Source organism: Saccopteryx leptura, chromosome 2, assembly GCF_036850995.1.
Source record: "Saccopteryx leptura isolate mSacLep1 chromosome 2, mSacLep1_pri_phased_curated, whole genome shotgun sequence".
Classification (NCBI taxonomy): Eukaryota; Metazoa; Chordata; class Mammalia; order Chiroptera; family Emballonuridae; genus Saccopteryx; species Saccopteryx leptura.
In genome coordinates this window covers 259010483-259032460 of record NC_089504.1, presented here as the reverse complement: position 1 = coordinate 259032460, position 21978 = coordinate 259010483, and the positions used below count along the sequence as shown (strand labels likewise).

The window sequence follows — 21978 nt, the reverse complement described above, 5'->3', positions numbered from 1 at the left end:
GCCAAGGCTCCATTGGAGCAAAGATGGCCCGGGCGCTGGGGATGGCTCCTTGGCCTCTGCCCCAGGCGCTAGAGTGGCTCTGGTCGCGGCAGAGCGATGCCCCGGAGGGGCAGAGCATCGCCCCCTGGTGGACAGAGCGTCGCCCCTGGTGGGCGTGCCGGGTGGATCCTGGTCGGGCGCATGCGGGAGTCTGTCTGACTGTCTCTCCCCGTTTCCAACTTCAGAAAAATACAAAAAAAAAAAAAAAAGACTCATAGATTCTTTTTTCGTTGTTGTTTTTTTTGTTTTGGGGGGGGAGGTTTTGTATTTTTCTGAAGTTGGAAATGGGGAGGCAGTCAGACAGACTCCCGCATGCGCCCGACCGTGATCCACCTGGCATGCCCACCAGGGGGCGATGCTCCGCACATCTGGGGCGTTGCTCTGTTGCAACCAGAGCCATTCTGGCGCCTGAGGCAGAGGCCATAGAGCCATCATCAGTGCCGGGGCCAACTTTACTCCAATGGCGTGTTGCCTGCGGGAGGGGAAGAGAGAGACAGAGAGGAAAGGGGGGGGGGGGAGGGAGGACAAGCAGATGGGTGCTTCTCCTGTGTGCCCTGGCCAGAAATCGAACCCGGGACTCCTGCACGCCAGGCCGACGAAGACTCAGATTCTTAATTTTGGAAGGATCTTAGAGGTCACCTAATGTTATTTATTGAATAAAGAATCCAGGTTGCTAGAAATTATCCAAACTACTCTTCTTCAATACACAGTTTCCTTTCTGCATTCCTTTGCCATTCACTCAGAGATCCTCCAGACCCACACAAAATACTTCCTCTACTTTGTAGTAGCAGCATTTCAAATAGTCACTTGACTTACTTTATGTGATTAGTGATTACAAAGTAATATATGTATGTGCTTATCTAGTTCAACAATTTCTTTGGCATCTCAAAAACTATCCAGTAAAATGAAAACAGCAGGCACATTTATAGGTGTTATTTTGTAACCTTATGGTTTTTAATCCTCATAACCATCCTGTAAAATAGGCAAGGCAATTGTCATCATCCCCATATAAAGAACCATCAATATAGAGTAGGAATTGAGAGTCACTATAGGCAACTTTAGGAGCAAAAGAGACCTGCCTTTTAAGACCTCTGTGATCTTAAGTGATTAAACTTCTCTAAACCTGTTTCCTCATCTGTAATTTGGAAATATTATAATAGCTCCTACCTCATACAGTTAGTGTGAAGATTAACTGGAAAATGCACATTATCTTTAATAACCTCTGTAAACACTCAATAAATGTCAGTTCATTATTATTATTACGCAAAAAGAAAAAAACATGGCAAATCCCTTATCTTCTAGCAGCTCTAGATCAAGAAGTAAAGCCCTCTGTTCTACCTACACTGTCTTCCACAAAACCAAAAAAGTTTTTAGTTATTTGCACCTTAATGACTATTTTTCTGCACACACCCCCTTGACCCATCAAAATTTCTAAAATCTACTATTGTTATCCTCTTCCAAATGAAATTCTCAAAAGTACAAAATTGCTAAAGCTCATGGATTCTCAGTGAAACATAATAAAGTTCCACAATGATTTTCACGCAAACATAATGAGATTTTTTAAAAATGGGAAGTATTACAATAATTGTTAAACACACTGGCTTCCCTATTATTAGATTATCTTTTTAAAACTTTGATATCTTCAAATGGTAGAGGATTGCTATTTTATTGTTTGTGAAACCAAGCACAACAGGAGAAACCTGTTTCATCTATCCAAACCAGGCGTCCCCATACTACGGCCAGGGCGGGCAGCTTGCGGCCCCCTGAGGCCATTTATCTGCCCCACCACCACCACTGCACTTCCAGAAGGGGCACCTCTTTCATTGGTGGTCAGTGAGAGGAGCAGTGTATGTGGCAGCCCTCCAACGGTCTGAGGGACAGTGAACTGGACCCCTGTGTAAAAAGTTTGGGGACCCCTGATCCAAACTATTGACAATGTTAACAAGAAATATAAAATGCAGGCCAGAGTTTAAAGACACACACACACACACACACACACACACACAAGACTCAGAGACTCATTACTGAAAAATTATTCTGCATAAGTATTGCATTAAAATTTTATAGGTTCACTAATCTGGGCAAATAGCTGGTCCTAGGAATTGAATAATAACACCTAATTTCACTTTCCCATTAACTGCCAGGAAGCATGGGGTTAGTGGTTAAGAGTTGATTCTAGACTATTGAGGGGAAAACATGGATGGAGGAAAGAAGACATTAACTGCCCTCATCAGGTAGTTCAATTGATTTGATCATCATCCTGAAATGCCAAGGTTGCAGGTTCAATCCCCCATCAGGGCACATATTAGAATTAACCAATAAATGCACAAATAAGTGGAATAACAAATTGGTATTTATCTCGCTCACTCACTCCCTTCCTTCCTCTCTATCTCAAATCAATTTACAAAAAGAAGACACTAACTGAATTATAATTCAGTACTAACTTAATAGGTAGTAATACATCTGTGTAACACAAAACAAAGGCAAATCAAAACATTAGTCCAAACATTGCCAGCAACAATATGAAACAAAGATTTTACATGAAAGAATACGGTTCAAGACAAAAAAGGTTTGTAGAAATAGAACAATAAATGAATGTGATATGATAGCAAATAGCTAGTGAAATAAAATTACTGTAAAGCAACCTAAGAACCCACATTGCCAGTATATGTAAAGACTTCCTTTAATGGTGGACTTTTCACTAAAGTATAATCTATTCAAAGTGTCATAGCAAAATAAGTTTACAATAGAGAAACAAACTACTCAAGGAAATACCTAATTACCACTCAAACAAGCATTTGCATTTACATATGCTTTTAGCAGAGGGCCTCAAAATGACAAATACATGTTGAAGCAAGGAGTAAATATTCTACATTGTTTATCAGAACTAGTGTTATGTGTCTCTTAAACTTAAAAACTGAAAACCACAGGTTTGTATTTTTTCTAAAAATAGTATTTGTTATTTGCATCCTCTGTAGCAGAAGCCTAATTTTAAAAAGTCCTGCAATTTTGATTACTGCTAATAATGAGGACAGAATATGCATGAGTACATGTGGTAGGGGAGAGAATGACAAATCCTTGACTGGTACATGAATGAAACCTACACTTGCCTTTTAAAATGGCACCCCTTTCTTGGAAATATGGCATACAAAAAATCCCTTTGAGTTTGTATTACTTTCATATTTGTGACTATTTCACATGATGAACTTCAAAGAGCTAGATCAGTGGTTGGCAAACTGCAGCTCGTGAGCCACATGCGGCTCTTTGGCCCCTTGAGTGTGGCTCTTCCACAAAATACCAAGTGCGGGCGCTACCTTGATAAGGAATGTACCTACCTATATAGTTTAAGTTTAAAAAATTTGGCTCTCAAAAGAAATTTCAATCGTTGTACTGTTGATATTTGGCTCTGTTGACTAATGAGTCTGCCGACCACTGAGCTAGATACTTGCTTTTAGACATTTGCCAGATGAACTGTATTTTCACCACAAATTCCAACAACTAATGGGTGCGATGTCTGTGTGTGTGTACACACATATATAAATATACACATTTATGCCTAAGTGTATATCTTTAGAAAATGTTTGTACAGTGTAAGTTAAAGAATCAACATCACATATTGTACCACACAAAAAAAATGATGGTAGAAAATTTTGAAGGATTCTAATAAACTCAATTTGTAAAGCCTAACACATCTGGGGGGAAAAAAAAAAAACCTCTGTGCTGACATGATTAGCTAGTTCATTCAACTGGTATGAGGTATCAGGCAGACTGCATGAACTTTTATCATGCTACTTGGGGTGTGCTATCTTGTGGAGCAGTTCAGACGAACCTACTGAATTCTCCTAAAATGGCAGGACAATAGACATACTTTATGTACCAGAAGCTTAAATAAATAAGAAATATAGTATGGCCAAGATACAATTCACACTTATTTTAAAACCAAAGCTCATCCTGAAAATTCTTTGTCAACCATCCAGAAATCACCCAGATTCTTTTTTTTAACCAACCAAGTAGTTATTTACTATAGCAACTTCATTACCAAGATTGCCAAAATTTTCCACACACTTCAAGAGTCTCTGTATGTGTTGTTACCCAGGCAACAGTCTAATAGGACTTTTACCTTTACAGAACTAGTGGTCAAAGAGAAGTAAAGCTTCTTCAAATTGACTGTGCATCATTTTAATTGGAAGCAGTAAGTGTGAAATCATCAGCAGACAGAAAACCTTGAGGACTGCCTCCAGTGCCTCAATTTGATTAACAGACACAACGTGCTGTCATTTATCTTCATTTCTAGGCACCCAATTCCACTGTGGAACAAAGCAAGCTCCCTCCAGAACTCAAAACATCCACAGTCATATAGGCTGTCACACACATAAATGCTGAAATCCAAGGAACTTCTTTGAGGAAAGAAATCTATCAATCCCTCACAGCTAGCAGTGGTGTGAAATAACCTGGCCTTGCTGCCCTCAATTCTGGAAGTCAGTCAGCTCAGCTGTGGACCTGTACAAACTGCCGTTCTGCCTGAACCAGACCTGTTCCAAAAATTAAGACTCAGTCATTTAGAAATCACATTTTAGAGGGCGCTTTGAAAAAACTTTAAAAACTGCTTCCTGCTCTGCTATAGCCAATTTGATGCTATTTGGCAAAACAAAAAATAATGGTACCGCCTTACAAAGAAAATATTTTTCCCTTTACAACAGTTTTAGGATTAGTAAATTTAAGGTTGTTTCCCTAACATACTTTTCAGCTTTCACTATAAGGATACATAACTAAATGCTTTCTGGGACATTTTCTACTCAAGAGGCACAGCATATAGAGTTTATTTAATGTTAAGAAGTACTATGTGATTCCAGAAACAAAGATGAAAGATAAACTGAAAAGCAGAAAGGAAAACTCGCATTCCAGGCTCTTCACCATCTGGTGCTGACTCTTTCTTGCCTATTTCTTTCCTCTTTTCTTTGATCACCCTAGCCCAGAAAAGCCTTTCTCTCTATACTGTCTTATTTCAACATGTCCAAATCCTACCCATTCTTCAAAGCATGGTTTAAAAGTCACCTTTTCCTTTATCCTTCAACTAAAAGTAATCTCTCCCTCTTCTCTCTAAATTCTTGAAGTACCTTATCTATATCTCTTTACCATACATTACTTTCTGCCTTACATTATCTTGCTTCCATATTTAATTCCCCACATAAGCACAAAGGTCTCAGGGTTAAGGTTCATGCCTTATGCATCTCTACTCAAAGTGCTTAACACAATGTCTTGAACAAATGAGGCCCTCCAACTGAGCTATATGAACCATCTGAGTTAAAGAGAGGAGAGAAATCCACTAGAAACAACTTCAGCTTTGGAGTCCAGAAACCTGGCTTTGCTAATGACTAGCTATAAGGCCTTGAACTTCAGGCTTTTAGTATGTATACCTGCAAAGAGAAGTGGTGGGCTAAACCACTGTAGGCTATTACATTAGCTGACTGTAAAACCAATTTGGGAGTCAAAACCGAGCTTTTTTCCTTAAATAAAATGAAACAGAGGGCCCTGGCTGGTTGGCTCAGTGGTAGAGCATCGGCCTGGCGTGCGGAAGTCCCGGGTTCGATTCCAGACCAGGGCACACAGGAGAAGCGCCATCTGCTTCTCCACCCCTCCCACTCTCCTTCCTCTCTGTCTCTCTCTTCTCTCCCGCAGCCAAGGCTCCATTGAAGCAAAGATGGCCCGGGCGCTGGGGATGGCTCTACGGCCTCTGCCTCAGGCGCTAGACAGGCTCTGGATGCAACAGAGCCACGCCCCAGAGGGGCAGAGCATCGCCCCTTGGTGGGCATGCCAGGTGGATCCCGGTGGGGCGCATGCGGGAGTCTGTCTGACTGCCTCCCCGTTTCCAGCTTCAGAAAAATACCAAAAAAAATAAATAAATAAAATGAAACAGAAAATTTAAAAGTTTAACAATGGCTATCCAGAGTGGGAAAAACCCTGAATTGTACCAGTTGTTGACTTCCCTGGTGTAAATACTGCCCCATGCCCAACTTCAAGCTACCAACATGATGGCGCTGAACACAGAGCTAAGTAGGAAGAGAAATGCATACTTGTCTTGCTAACCTGTATGATGAGCCAGCTCTAGCAAGGTCCTGAAAGATAAGTATTTTTAATTGAATTTATTGGGGTGACACTAGTTAAAACAATTATACAGGTTTCAGGTACCCAATTATAGAACAAATCTCTGTGCACTGTATTTTGTATTCACCCCCCACCAAGTCAAGTCTTTGTCTATCACCATTTATCACCCCTATACTCTCCTCCACCTTGGAAAGCAGTACAAATTTAAATAATTTAAAAGATAGGTTCTGTTTTACCAAACTTTTCTTTAAAACTTTGTGTGCATGTGTTGAATTCGGGTATATGTATTTCTTACTGTAAGTCAGTCAAAACAACAACAAATATTCAGCTGAACAATCACCTAGTCTCTTCCATGTGTACTACACAATGCAATAAATCTTACTCTTAGTTACATATATAGTCTCATCACCACGATTTGTATTTCTCTGTAAAAATGAGTTACAGAAATGCCTATTGATACCACCAGAGGCAAATTACAGGAAGTGGAAATATGTCTTCAGAAGTATCAGCATAGGACCAAGGTTCTCAGCCTCTGTCAGCCCCACATACCTAAGGGATACAGCATATTCCCACAAGTAGCAATAATAGCTCATTTAGTGAAGGGTTGGGGGGGGGGGTGCTCTATAGTATGAAAAAAAAACAGAATTCCAAGTATTGGGATATTTGTGCTGCATCCCCACCCCTCTGAGAACCTGGGTACAGAGAACACAAGTACAGTAAAAAGTAAGTTTCCACACCTGACGTTTCCCAGCCAAATTGTCCAGCATAAGCTTGCATCCCTCAATGATGAGACCTCCATTACTGAGAATTCCCTACTGGAATTAAGTTTTTGCCCTGCACTACAGACATGTAGTACTTGTTGAATTTAGAATAGACAAGGGGGGAAATACCACAGGAAACAGTTGTTAGGCTTTATATTCTGGGAAAATTGGGATTTTATTCAAGAAAAATGCCTTCTTACTTCTTATTTAAGCTTACTAAACTGAATTAAGAGGGGGAAGTTTCTTGAATATAGTTTTGGCTGTGCTAAGTCTATCACAACAACACAATCTGTAACCATATTTTTCATGAGTATTTATAAAGAATTGTGTTTTCTATTTTTAAGGCTATTTAGAAAACAAGAAGCCTCAAAATTTCAAATATATTGATAATCTTAGCTCAACTCTAACTCCCTATCAACTGAATATATGCCTAGAAGTTCCCTAGGAAAATCCCCAAAAATTACACCAAAAAAATCCCCCAAACCCTGACCAGGCGGTGGCGCAGTGGATAGCGCATCGGACTGCGATGCAAAGGACCCAGGTTCGAGACCCCAAGGTCGCCAGCTTGAGCATGGGCTCATCTGGTTTGAGCAAGGCTCACCAGCTTGGACCCAAGGTCACTGGCTCGAGCAAGGGGTTACTTGGTCTGCTGAAGGCCCGCAGTCAAGGCACATATGAGAAAGAAATCAATGAACAACTAAGGTGTCGCAATGAAAAACTAATAATTGATGCTTCTCATCTCTCTCCGTTCCTGTCTGTCTGTCCCTATCTATTCCTCTCTCTGACTCTCTCTCTGTAAAAAAAAAAAAAAAAAAAATCCCCCAAAAATGTCTGAAAGGAGTCAGCCATGAGCACAAACTTGTTACACACAATTATGGCATCCTACCTGCTAAATGAGAACAATATAGCAAATAAATGAAATATGAAAAGAAGAATGTTAAGGGACAAGTTCTGCTTAATTCCATTAACTCTTCCTTTTTAGGGTCCACTGACCATAAAGTAAAAATTATTCCCCACTCTGAAAAGACAAGAGTCAAATCAAGTCTCTATGCTCAGAATATTAAACTTCTTCTTAAGTATAAACATCTCCTTGAGTATATTCTGGTTGGGTTACTCAGTAGGTTAGAGTGTCTTACAGGTAAGCCAAGGTTGTGGGTTTGATCTGGGGCAGGGCACACACAAGAATCAACCAATAAACACATAAATAGATGGGAACAATAGATCGGTTTTTCTCTCTCTCTTTCCCCCCCCCCCATCTCTAAAACCAGTAAGTTTTTTTAAACATTTTTAATTGAGTATGTTTTAACATAACTCAGGCTCAAGTCTGTACTTTCTCTGCCTCCACTCTCCCTGGTGGAAAATGCTCATAAAACTATCTCCATAAGAAATTCCTGTGCTGTTTTTGCAGTACCAGGAGCTGGAATAGCCTTGGGCTGCTGGTCCTTCTCAGACCCAGGGGCTGACCTATTTGTATAAGGAATGAACTATAGACATGTAGCAACTCATTAAAATTTGTGGGACATCTTGCCCTGGTTGGCTGACCCAGCAGTAGAGTGTCAGCCTGGCATGTGGAAGTCCCAGGTTCAATTCCCGGTCAGGGCACACAGGAGAAACGACCATCTGCTTCTCTATCCCTTCCCCTTTTTTCTCTCTCTCTCTCTCTTTTTCTCCCTGCCCCTCCTCCCCCACAGCCATGGCTCAAAGAGTTTGAGCAAGTTGGCCCAGGGCGCTGAGGATGGCTCCATGGCCTTGCCTCAGGTGCTAAAATAGCTCAGCAGGCAAGCAATGGAGAAGCGGCCCCAGATGGGCAGAGTATCACCTCGTAGGGGGCTTGCCAGGTGGATTCCAGTTGGGGCGCATGCGGGAAGTCTGTGTCTCTGCCTCCCTGCCTCTCAATTAAAAAAAAAAAGTAAATAAATAAAACTTGTGGGACATAGCAAAAAAGCTCTGAGCCTGGGAATCCCACAGGCTACATACAGTTCTACTTCATTCTCTAAACACCCTCTATCCAGCCATAATCATCCCCACACCATTGCAAAGCAATGGTTAGCTGAAATGCAGACCCTCAATACAAGAAATTTTTGCTACTACTCTCTTCAAAGTTCATCTCTAGAAGCCTGGCTCTCTCCCACTCAATATTTTTACTTGGCAGAACAGAATTCCTTCTTTTTACTACACCAAAAGAATGGGTGAAAAGACTTTCAGCTTTAATGCTGTATCTTCCAAGTTCAAATAAATATACAGTAATTAAACAAGTTCAAGTATGGGTTAAGGCAAAAAAAAAAGTTTAAGTAGAAAGTTCTAGAAGTCAAATTTAGAATCAGTGAACTGATAAACATGAAAATTCCTCTTTCACACACAATAAAATTCTGTCATTCAAATAAAAAAATCACAGTAACTATTAGAGTGAGAAGATAAGTATATGAATCATGAAACAAGTAGCAAAGGAATAAAAATTCTCAGACTATCACAATTATAATATATAATAATTGGCATCAAGTAACTCAGGCCTAAAAATATCTTCATACATTTACAGTCACATCTTCTAGGTTGGTTGGTTGGTATATTCACTACATGTCCCAATAGTACTGGAACAGACTATCTCTTTCCAGCTTTCTAGAATACAAAGTAGAGCATCATCCTATCAACAGTATGCCAAGGTTGCAGGTTCGATTCCTGGTCAGGACACACAAAAGAACCAATCAATGAATGCATAAATACATGAACAAACCGTCTCTCTCTCTATCTAAAAGAAATCAATAAAAAAATACATAATATAAGAGCACATTTTGAACCAATTTAATATAGACACCAATCTAATTCAGTCTCAACCAACTCCTCAAGCAGGTGAGCATTTAATATAATTTGATGAAAACATTTACATGAAATTCATCTTGTCTTTTTCCTTGGCAATTTCATCATCAGTTTCAAATGGGACTGTTGAGATAAGGAATCACAGTTTTCCAAGGCTAGCAGCTTGTGGACCAATCTTTTCCACGGACAAAATCCACTTACAACTTGACCACAAGCAAACTTCATGTTTGTTTTCTGATGTCACAGTACTGGCTATCCACGGATGTGCAGCAGCAACCAAACATAAAGACGGGTGTGAGAAAAGCCAGGTTTTCAGGAAATTTTGTTTTCAGAATTGTAACAAGCAACCACATACCTCCCACCATGTACAAGAAAACTTAACTGCATTAAAAAGGCAGGCCTGGAAATCAGTTTCCAACCAGTCAGCGCTGAAATCTGTCAAGCCAGCAAAAGTTCTCCCTACCATTAGTGTTAATGACGTTGGCGGTTCCCTTCACTTTCCTGAAACCCTCAATTCTGCCACCGACCCCCTCAATTTCGGTCCATTTTCTTAAGACAAACCTATCGGAGAGGGGCAAGGGGCAGGCACACGCACCTTGGACACACTGGCCCGGGCTCGGTGGCCCTGGCAGTCCGGTCCCCTGGCACCCACCACCCCTCGCTGGCCGGTGGCCTCGTTCCCCACGCTGACGCACCGCTGCCCAGCCCTGCTCCGCTGGCGACCAAAGTGCCAGCCAGGTCTCAGAAACTTTGACTCAGGCGTCAGGACTCGGCACCCGCGACCCAGACGGGGGCTGTCGCGGCCGGGCGGTCCACCCCAAATCACAACAGGCATTCCCTGCAGGTAGAGACCCGCCCGGGGCGCAGCCCGTCCCAGACTGCAGACCGCAAGCATGTCCAGCAGGAGCCGAGCGTGGTGCCGGGCGGCGACGGGCAGTGCGAGGGCGAGCCCCGGTCACCCACGGAAGCCCGAGCACGAGCAGGATGAGACCCAGACCGCGGGGCGCGGGGGCCACAGACGGTGGAGGGGCGGCAATGTCAGGGTGCACAACCCGCCCCGCCCCCAGGTGAGGGGCGCCCACCCCGCCCGCCAGGCCCCGGGGAGCCACCACCCCGGACAACCCCGAGGTCCGGGCAGCAACGATACCCAGTTCCGAACGCACCCGTGCTCTCCCTCCGCTGGCCGTCTTCTCCCGGCATGTCCGGCCCGGCCCCCTCTCTGACCGTCCTCCGGCTCAGCCCCGGCACCAACACCCCCGCCTAGCCCGCTGCTCCCGGCCCGGCCCTGCCCGGCCGCCCACCGGCCCCCAGGAAGCCGCCGGCGCCTCACCTCCTCACGTCTCTGCGGGAAGGGCCGCCACAACTCTGTCAGGCGCCCGCGTCCCAGCCGCCCTCAGCGCTCTGCGGCCGGGCCGGTCCCGTTCACTCCGCTGCCGCCAGAGCCCCGGGAGGGCGGAGGGAGGGAGCGGGGCGGAGGGAGCAAGCGTGAAGGGAGGAGGCCGCCGGCAGGAAGAAGCCAGGGAGGGGCGGGCCAAGGGGAGGTGCGTGCCGAGGGGGAGGGGCAACAGGAGCGCGCCCGTCAGGGCCCCTGGCACGCCGTGCTCGCTCCTGATGGCGGCGGTGCGCACGGCCCGGGCAGGCCGCACAGAGCTTTAGTTCCAGAAGGGGACCGAGGAAGGGGCAACAAGGGCTTGCAGTCCCCGAGCACCGCCTCGAGGGACTGCGCCAGCCCCGGCGATGTGGACTCAAGCCCTGCTCAGCGTTTAATGAGTTCTTACAGAATTCCGAGTTGGGGGCGATTGCTTTCTTGCTCATAATCCTGATTTCCATACTTTCGTGAATGTTCAGTCGTCCTCTGGACGTCTCCTTACAGAATACGAACTTCTTTCTGTGTCTTTTTCACGGTGTCCTGGGCTCAGGAAACGCTTCTTTGTTGTCCGTTCTATGGGACTGGGGGGGTGGGGGGATTGAAGAGAGAAATAACCTACAGGGGATAAACGTGAAAGCGCTACACCCTGCTGGGTATGCATGAGAAGAAAACGTGCCCTCATTTGCACCTCTTTTTCCTTTGGGGTAATAAATTGGACCGTTCAAACTAGGTAGAGATTAAATAAACCAATCCTTTTCCTCTGTGAATACTGCACTGATTGATCCTTGAACTGTGTGGACTTCCTCCTTCCTAGATAATGCAGCCAAAAATTACCTGTAAATTTTACTGATTTCCTTAGCTCTTTGTTCCTATAACTTTGTGGCAACTAATATTCAACCTTGTCTGAGTAAATCTGTGCACTGTTTTATCCCCCTAGAGAATCCTCGAGAACCTGCTTCATGCATTCTTTGGTAACTGCCACAAAACCTAGCACAGTGCCTGACTCAAAAAGTACTCCATACTCCAGGAACAAGTGAGTATATCGCAGGACTTAAGCACATGTCTAATAACTTGAGCTCTACAATGATTCTTTTAGTTTAAAATTACCCCTTCTGTCTCGCTTCAATTCCCCTGCACTCATTTGCCCACCTACATCCCAAAGCCACCCTGAGAAATAATATTAGTCTACAGACCCTCTATCTCAAGTCCTCCTTCTTCCTCATTTAAATGTCTATAGGACAGCCAGACCAGGCGGTGGCGCAGTGGATAGAGCATCGGACTGGGATGCAGAAAGACCCAGGTTCGAGACCGAGGTCGCCAGCTTGAGCGCAGGCTCATCTGGTGTGAGCAAAAAGCTCACCAGCTTGGATCCAAGCTCGCTGACTTGAGCAAGGGGTCACTCGGTCTGCTGAAGGCCCATGGTCAAGGCACATATGAGAAAGCAATCAATGAACAACTAAGGTGTTGCAATGAAAAACTGATGATTGATGCTTCTCATCTCTTTCCGTTCCTGTCTGTCCCTGTCTATTCCTCTCTCTGACTCTCGCTCTGTCTCTGAAATAAATAATTTAAAAAAAAATGTCTATAGGACAAGTGTGTCAAGGATGTGATGTTTCTCCTCCCTAGCTCCTTCACTAACCTGCTTTATTAACTCGCCTCTGTACCTCAATAATATTCCTAGCTCAGGGCCTGACGCAAATGCTAGAAGTTTGATGTTTAATGAAGTTAGAGTTAGAATAACTCAAATCATCTGTTGATTTCCTGAGACAGTATCTCTCAATAAATAGGTACTGAATTAAGTACGTACTGGTAAAGTTACGCTGGGCACCATGAGGAAGTCACCAGATGAAGAAGCTGTAGAGCAGCTTTAGGCGACCCCTGTGTTTTGGTCTTTAGACCCCCACCGGGGTCGCGACCCACAGGTTGAGAACCGCTGCTGTAGATTGTGCCTTCTGTTATCTTCTAACTAGAGAGAAACTTTTTTGACACAACGGGCAACACTGTGGTGATTATCTGCACTCAAAAACTTAACCAAAATAAAAGAAAATAAAATTTTTAAAGGTGAGTCCAAAGTAAATATAGTGTTCCCCAAATTCAGTTCTGTATGTTTCTGAAAGCAACAGTAGTGGCCACCATTGGCTGTTTAATTCTTCTATTGGAGTGGAACATAACATGTAAATCACTATTACAGGATCAATCCATTTGTCAGCTTGTTAAAAGGAAATGAAAAACTGTCCCATAGCCACATGTCACACCTCTAATCACCAGGGGTCATTCTGTAATACTGAAGTGTTACTCACAACAGAACCTAGATAAGAAATGTCACAAGAGAACTTAGATAACAGGCAAGTCACAAGAGAACCTAGATAAGAGACAGTGAAGGTGATTTGGTGCAAACTCATCCTTACCAGAAGGAAAACAATTTCAGTACATGCCAAAGAATTAAAAACAGATTTTCTTCTTCACATAATGTGTGCTGCTTACTTCTCTCCCCACTGTGGCTTCCTTTGCATTAAAAATATCTTAGTAGCCCAGGCCCATGAAAGGACTGAAGATCTCACTTTGGGGGAAGGTGTTATAAAATATTCTAGCATGACTCATAACATGACAGAAACTGGTAGCCTAGGTCCAGATCTAACCCACAAATGTATTTTAAGTACCTACATGATGCTTCAAAAAATTAGCCAAAGCTAAAAGTTAAAAGTCAGAAGTTTTCACAAGCATTCAGGGCTTCTGTTTAAAAACAAGGAAGATTTGTACCCGTGGGCTTACATTTTCACCTGATGACAATCCCTGCGGGACATGCAGTCTCTTTCCCCACCGTTTCTACAATACATTCCCCATTATGCCATATACTGTCCTGTTTCCCTCAGGTAGGTCTGCAACTCCTGACTTAAAATATTATAGTGTAACAAAACTTAGAACAAGTTAAACACTGAACAAAAATGGAAGGGTGTAAATCATGGTATTTAATGGGGTGGAATATTATAATCAGTGGGATTCAAATAATTTAACAACCAGTTCTCTGCCCTAATGACAGTTTTAAATATAAAAAAATGATATACCAAAAGGTAGTTTATTGTTTCATGCATTTAATACTGAAATAAGAACAATAAAAGAGGTATACAAAACTAGATTATATTATAAAAAAGAGTTTTAAGATGTTAATGAAAAAATATTCAATAATACCTGAAAGAAAAACAATAAAACTGTTATTTAAGATATTTCCTTATTGCTTCTTGATTGGTGTACTCACTTGCAATTTTTTTCACCTCTGGACAGAACAAACATTAGTATGGGCGCTTAGAATATGCCATTGCACAGATGAACTTTGAAAATGTGTAAGGAATGTCAATTTGTGATTTCCATATTGGGTAGCTGCCTAGGCACCCACCTTAGAGAGAACCCTGATGACAAGTGCCATTTTAACAACCAGTTTGTCAAACGCAACAAAAAATTAGGTATTGGTTCTGAACCTGTGCAAACCAGCTGAATCTCACCACTGATTTAACACTTTAATAATGGGCAGTACTAGTAGACTCCCCAGCACGTGTTTCTACTCCTCTGAATTGTGATGCAGCTGTTGACATAGGAACGTCCAGACCTGTAAAGAATTTTTATAAGAACTTATTTGAGACAAACTTTCGACAGTTGCCAGGAAGATTTCAGATGCTCTGGAAAAGAGCAGTTTTTCAGTTTCTTTTAAGTATTTGAAATTAAGGAGGGAATATAAGGAAGATTCCATGGAGGTGAGAGAATTAGAGGAGAATCAAGCTTATGTGTTCTCCTGCGGGTGGTTACACCTTTAAGGGTTAATACTTCCGGCATTTCAAAGGTTGTGTTAACCTAGATGCACAAAGGACAAGCCTTGCTTAAACACCTTTCACTAAAGAAATTATAGGCCTGAGAAATGACTACCCACCATGGCCTGCCCAGCTGGGAATTTATCACCCTCTGAGGTTATTTTCCATAGAACCCCTTTTTTGTTCACACAGCAAATGATTCAAATGGAAACAGGCCTAACTCCTGCTCCAGGTGTGGGCCCTAACTGGTGTACATAAATCAGCCCAATCTTGTCCTCACCTGACTCTGTGAGTGTTCACAGGTTGACACTAACAAGCGCCTAAATTGGTCCAATCATAAGGAAGTCCAGACCTTGTATTTTTCAGGAAAAGAAATGTCCTTTTCCTCTTAATCTGGTTGGTGTGATGGGTGGATGCGAGTCCTACAATTACTGCAGCCACCTTGGTACCGTGAGGGAAGTCAGCCTGAGGACGAGGCTGACACAGGATGGAAGAGCTTATACCCAGCTTGAAGCCCAAGACTTCCTCTGGATTTAGTTAGTTCCCCAAACCAATAAATTTTCTTAGCTGTTTAAAAGAGGTTGAACTTGTCTTTTTATTACTTGATGCCAAAGCTAATTTTTTTCATGCATGGTTAATTAAGAAGCTGTAGTTACATTATCTGACTTTTCTAAGGATATATTTCCAATGGGATAAATTGGTAACAACCTCCTTGGTAAAATTTTAGAGGGTCTTGAAAGGAACTTGACCAACCCCCAAAATCCTTTCCTGACTAGGTTACCTGAGAATACATCGTTACACTTTTTTCTTTTTAAAATTGGAATGAAATCTGTGCCCTATTTAAATCAATTTTACCTGAAAAGAGTACTTCAAGACTCTTTAGTAATCAGTAATTTTGTATAATTGAGTTTTTGAGTGTTTTGTAAATAGTGGGAAGATTGGAAAAGAGATGCTGGGAATCAGAGAAGGAGGGAACCACAGAGAAAGCCAAGAGGAGCCTAAATACAGAAATTAAACTTTTCTATTTCACAGTTTTATGGAGGGCCGAAACTCACAGTAATCCAAGCAAATCATACTATGCCTATGTGATCAGCCCAATCTATATATCACAATCACCCTTTTCAAACCTGAATAAGAACAAAATCAAACAATATGTATATAGGGATCAGAAAGCTTCCTAGCACTAGAAAAGGTGGGCAGAGTCATAAATGTCCCTCTGAAGAAGACCAGCCAATGTACTACTTTTATAATTTTATAAGAAATGAAAAGGATACCCACCAAAAACTGTTTTTCCCATTTTTCATGGCAAGTGTCTGAAATCCATCTCACCATCAGTCCTCTTTTTTGGTTTGGGACAATGATCTTCTTTTTATTTTTTGTTTCTTCATTGTAACACCGGTGGCTGAGGCCAGGCAGGTTCACACTGGATTTGGGCAGATAGTAGAAGAACTGCGGAGTCAGAAAACGTTGGGCATTACCATTTATTAGAGTCTCGTAACAGGGGACGAGCAGACAGGCAGGGGTAACCACTTCTCACGGCAGCAGGAGAACAAAGATGGACCCTCACAGTGTCGGCCAGGCAATCCATAACCCACCCTAAGGGCAGGGACCCGTAACCTTACATAGGCTATACACACGTGGCACTGCCACGTGCTTACGCACTAATCAGGCAACATGCAAGCAAGGAAGCCACAGCTGTTTCCCAACATTCATTTTTATTAATTTTAGAGAGAGAGGAGAGAGCGAGACTAGAACATAGAGCTGTTCCTCCAGGTGCCCTGACCGAGGATCAAACCGGCAACCTCAGTGCTTCAGGAGGATGCTCCAACCAGTGGTGCTGTCTAGCCAGGGAGGCAGTGATCTTCCTTAATGCATAACAAAATCATTTCAAAAGTTTATTTTAAAAATGCAGACCTCTATGCTCCATCCCCAAGAGATTCAGTAACTCTAGGATGGCACCCAGGACTTGTTTTAACTTTTTATTTCAAAAGTGGCTAAGCACATAAAAAGTAGAGAAAATAGTATGAGTCCTCAGGTGCCAATCACCCAGCATGAACAGTTAACATAGGGCCAGGCCCCTAGTCCTCCCCTGTCACATGTATTTCAGTCTCAAGCCTGTTTCCAGTCCCCCAGCACCCACTGGGCTTCCCTGTGTCACTGGCTTCAACTCCCACCCAAGCTCTGTTTTTGTGTTTTCCTTTTTCTAGAACCTGAGGAATTCCCCTTTCTCATTTTCAGAATATTGAAATCAGCAGCATCTGGTGTTTTTTTTATTTCCCAAGTTTTTTAAGTTATTGTCTAGCACTTTTATATTTTTGGAAATGTACTGAGTCAGTCTTTGCCAGCATCATTTGACATATTAATCGGAATTTGATTAATTTTTTAATAATGGTAAAAAAAAAGAACTGTTACAAGAAACTCCTTTTTAACAATGTCAAGAAATTATTGAAAAGGAATTCTATTTTTGAACAATGTAAGGAAACTATATAACCAAAGAGGGAGCCTGCCTCCGTGTAGAGGTGGTCTGGGCGGCTTTAACAGGGTCCTGGCTCCCTGGTGCACCCTGAACACATCGGGCACACACTAGCAGAGCTTGGGCACTAACCCCCAAGTTCCCTTGAAGTACTTGCCACAGGCCTAGAATTTAGACTGTGGACATATAAGAAATATTCCTCAAATGCATATGTTTTGCATAAAAACAACTACAAAAAAATGACAAATACTTGCACGGTACTGCCAGGAAAATTACCACTTTCCTCTTCTGAGTCAAGGGAAATTCATACCCTCTCCACCAATTCCCTTCCCTCCCACAAGACACTTTTTAGTCCATTTTCCCTTTGCCACATCAAAAAGTAAGCTACAGTACAAATTTGAAAGAAAAAGAAGATTAAAGAAAGATTTATGTGTGAGCTCTATGAGAGTCTATCTAACAATTGAGAATTTTTTAAAGATTTTATTTATTGATTTTACAGAATGAGGTGGGGGAAGCGAGAAGTATCAACTCATAGTTTCTTCACTGTAGTTGTTCATTGCTTTCTTGTTGCATATTGTGTGTGCCTTGACCCAGCAAGCCCGGGGTTTCAAACCAGCAACCTCTGCCTTCCAGGTCAACGCTTTATCCACTGTGCCAACACAGGCCAGGCTAATTGAGAATTATTAAATGCTTTAGGATATATTAAAAGATTCCTAACACTTTCTCTAACACTTCCCCAGCTTCAGGTAGATTCTTACCACTCTGTAATTCTCTGATTTGATGGCAATAACCCCTTGTGGAAGATCATCAATTTATGTTATTTACACCTATGTACATCATGGCTAATCCTTTCAACCTTCATACCAAAATCAAGATTTTAGGATTATTTTTAATAAAAAAGGTGTCCTGTGATTATATATTCATATTATCTTATTTCATAAGGTAGACGGTGAGTATAAATGGATGTTCACTGTGTTATTCTCTATGCCCTTTGGTATACTTAAAATTACATAATTGCCTGATCTGTAGTGGTGCAGTGGATAAAGTGTCAACATGGAATGCTGAGATAGCCGGTTCGAAACCCTGGGCTTGCCTGGTCAAAGCACATATGGGAGTTGATGCTTCCTGCTCCTCCCCCTTCTCTCTCTCTCTCTCTCTCTCTCTCTCTCTCTCTCCTCTCTAAAATGAATAAATAAAGTCTTTTAAAAAACATAATCTTTTTAAGATTTTATTTAGCCTGACCAGGCAGTGGTGCAGTAGATAGAGTGTCAGGCTGGGATGCGGAGGACCCAGGTTCGAGACCCCAAGGTCGCCAGCTTGAATGCGGGCTCATCTGGTTTGAGCAAAGCTCACCAGCTTGGACCCAAGGTTGCTGGCTTGAGCAAGGGGTCACTTGGTCTGCTGTAGCCCCACAGTCAAGGCACATATGAGAAAGCAATCAATGAACAACTAAGGTGTCGCAATGAAAAACTAATAATTGATGCTTCTCATCTCTCTTTGTTCCTGTTTGTCTGTCCCTATCTATCCCTCTCTCTGACTCTCTCTCTGTCTCTGTAAAAAAAAAATTATTTATTTTAGAGAGGAGAGAGAAAGAAGCGGGGAGGAGCAGGAAGCATCAACTCCTGTATGTGCCTTAACTGGACACCCAGGGTTTCGAACCAGTGACCTCAGCATTCCAGGTTGATGTTTTATCCACCACAGCCCAAACATAATAATTTTTAATTGAATTCCACCATCACTCTGTGCCTTACTTTAGACATATGCCCTTTGATCTCTTTTTAGAGAATCAATGCCTCACTCTTCTGTGTCCCCACAACACCTAGTACATACGTTTTTACAGCACCTATACCAATTTTTTTACATATAAAATTTCTTATGACTATCTATGTCTACTATATTTTAGCTCTTTGAAGACAAAAAGTATATCTTTTTTTTCCCCTGGTACCTAAACATTTAGTAAGTGTTTATTGTCTCAATGATAGAATGAATGAATACATTCACAAATTTTAGAAATTACTGAGATGTTTCTCCTCTCAAATAATATAGCAAATTACTGAGTTTCCTGATAATTGATCATAAATTAGTCTTTCTTTGCTTGCAAAGGACAAAAATGTTCTCTACAAAGAAAAAACAAGCTTTTAAAGAAAGTGCTATCTACAGGACGATCAATGATCATTATCAATAATTCTCATTTGTTAGTAATCATTTGACCTAGCCATTTAGTAAAAGAAATATATTTAAGTCTCTATGCCACTGACTCCTAAATTCTTGTTTCTACATCCATTTTCTCTTTCCACCTTAGTAACACAATCCAAGTTTATTCGATTGGAACAACTACCATTCCTGGCCTCCCTTGCAGCCATGCATTCTGGCAAAAGAGAAGTAACAGACATTTTCTTCAAAAAGAAGGAATGGTCTCTTTCTTTCCTCTGCTACCTGGAACATAGATATGGTTGGTGAATGCAGCAACCACCTTGAGCCAGAGTACAAAAGCACATCGGAGGAGTGGTGGAGGGATGGGCGGGGAGGAGTTTCCGTCCCTGATGACTTTGTAGAACCTCCAACCCACCTGAGAAACCAACTTCCAAATTTATTTTATAGAAAATGAAACCTTGTATTATTATTTATTATTTTTGGTTTTATTCCCTGTAGCTGTCTACTAACTATTGCTCTTACCCTTAAACCTTATTTTAGGGTCATACTCCTTCTTAATTGATTCATATGATTTTAGAATAGAGAGATAAAATATTTTCATAATAATGTAATTCCTTTAAAGTTGAAATTCTTTATTTGGATTTATCATATCTACAACAATAGCCAATACAGGGAAGCTGTAGAAGAATTTCAGTCACTACAGTATTTTATCTGAATCACCATGGCTACAAGGTATGTTTTGGTCCAATAATCTTTTCACTAAGAGTAAAGTTTGAATATTCTACATTCATTTATTTCAGGATTCTACTGTAATGATAGGTGAATGAACCTAATACAGGAATTGGAAAATTTTTTTATATTACCAATTTGAGCTGTCAATACTTCTTTCCTCCTAAGACTTGTACCTACAAGTTGTGAAAGGCTTCTACCCACCACAGTGTAAAGTCCGTGTATCCATTACAGGTATCTAGTGTGATTTCTGAGGTCCAGTCAAATCATAACTGATCTCAGAAACTAATTCAGAAGGGTGAGTTTCCCCCTGCCACTAAGATGTAAATTCCAGCCAGTTTCATGACTTTTCTGTTCACTTATGCTTACAATCACTTTATATCACAAAGTTCAGCCTCAGTTTGACATTTAGAAAGGAAAGCCTTAGAGAAAGGCATGTGGTCAGCTGCCTCTCCCTTTTCTGTGGCTTCCTCCCCCACTCAGTAGCTGCTGTTTCGGGAGTCTCTGGTTGGAGTACAGGGAGAGAATAGGGTAAAGACAGCAGGAGGGTCTTACTTGGCTGGTACTACAGTGAGAGAGGTGACTTTGTCCTCTCTGGACCTGGCAGATGTTTAAAGCTGACTCTTTGTCTTATGGGAACTTTTGTGAGTTCCTCTGAGGCTCACATACCAATCAAGCTACAACCTGTCCAACAACTCCCATGACATGGGTCATGTATCCTAGCCTCTGGCTGCCACTTCTCAGCCTCAGATTTTTTTGGATATCTACACCATACAATTTTGTGTGTGTGTGGGGGGGGGGGGGAGGGGGGGTTTCTGTTAGAGCTGAGTAGATATCTCAAGCAATTCTCTTAGGCAGGAGTCAGATCTCTGGACTGGCTATTTCTCCCCTTTGTGACTCACATCTGGTCTGCGGGATGCATTATATTTCCTTTGTCCTGAGAGCTGACTGATCCCAATGCAACTGGGTATATGCTCTTTAATAACAAAAGGCCTGCAAGGCCCTCTCCATTTTCCTGGGCAGGGAGTCAGACATCAGTCTTTCATACCCCATCCTGCCCATCACAGGTCCCTGAATAATCCTGTAAGAATGCCCACTCACTAGGCCAGAAGTGAAGGGGCAAGTGCCCTACTCTCCTTCACTCTAGTGAGTGGGGTACAGGATGCACCGCACAGCCGTCTCTGAAGAACACTCTTACACATGCAGTCTCACTCTCCACTTTCTGACCCTTGTGGTTTTTATTATAATAACCGTCTAACCAGTGGAAATTTGTCTGAAATTTCTGCCCGGTGGTCTAGTACTTCACTCGGAAAAATCCTACCTGTTGCATTGGGGCGCTTCTGTAGAACATTCCTATGTTCCCTCCCGTTATATGTGTAACAGTTTCGGGATTCAAATAGCCCAGGCTTTTCAGAGACATGTTTAACCAAGGAAAATTAGCACCACACCTTATACAATATTTTAAAACCTGAAATTTTTATCAGAACAATAGGAATACTAACTGATACTAATAAATACAAAGTCGCCACTTTTCTAGAATTCTATTTAGATAAAATCACACACTCTCCCTTTCATCTGGCATCTGAGCTGCATTCTGGACTAATAACATTTTTCATACACTGTCTAGCAGAACCAATAGGAATTCTGATGGGCAGAGTTCAGGGAACTCAATCCAAGGTAACTGAACATATCTCTCCAAAGAAAATATGAAGCATATGGTCTGACATCTGA

At 42.1% G+C, this 21978-nt stretch overlaps 1 protein-coding gene across 2 annotated transcripts in view; it reads right to left on the bottom strand.

Moving 5' to 3' along the window:
• The window catches only part of RABGAP1L (RAB GTPase activating protein 1 like), a 551348-nt gene extending 540154 nt beyond the window's left edge, over positions 1–11194 (bottom strand). Inside the window, exon 1 of one of the 2 annotated variants that reach the window (XM_066371551.1) lies at positions 11050–11194. The gene's annotated coding sequence lies outside the window, so the exon portion shown is untranslated. Of the gene's footprint in view, positions 1–10882; positions 10901–11049 lie in introns of those variants that run through there. The other variant, XM_066371553.1, reaches the window with a different exon arrangement.
• Positions 11195–21978: the final 10784 nt, after the last annotated feature.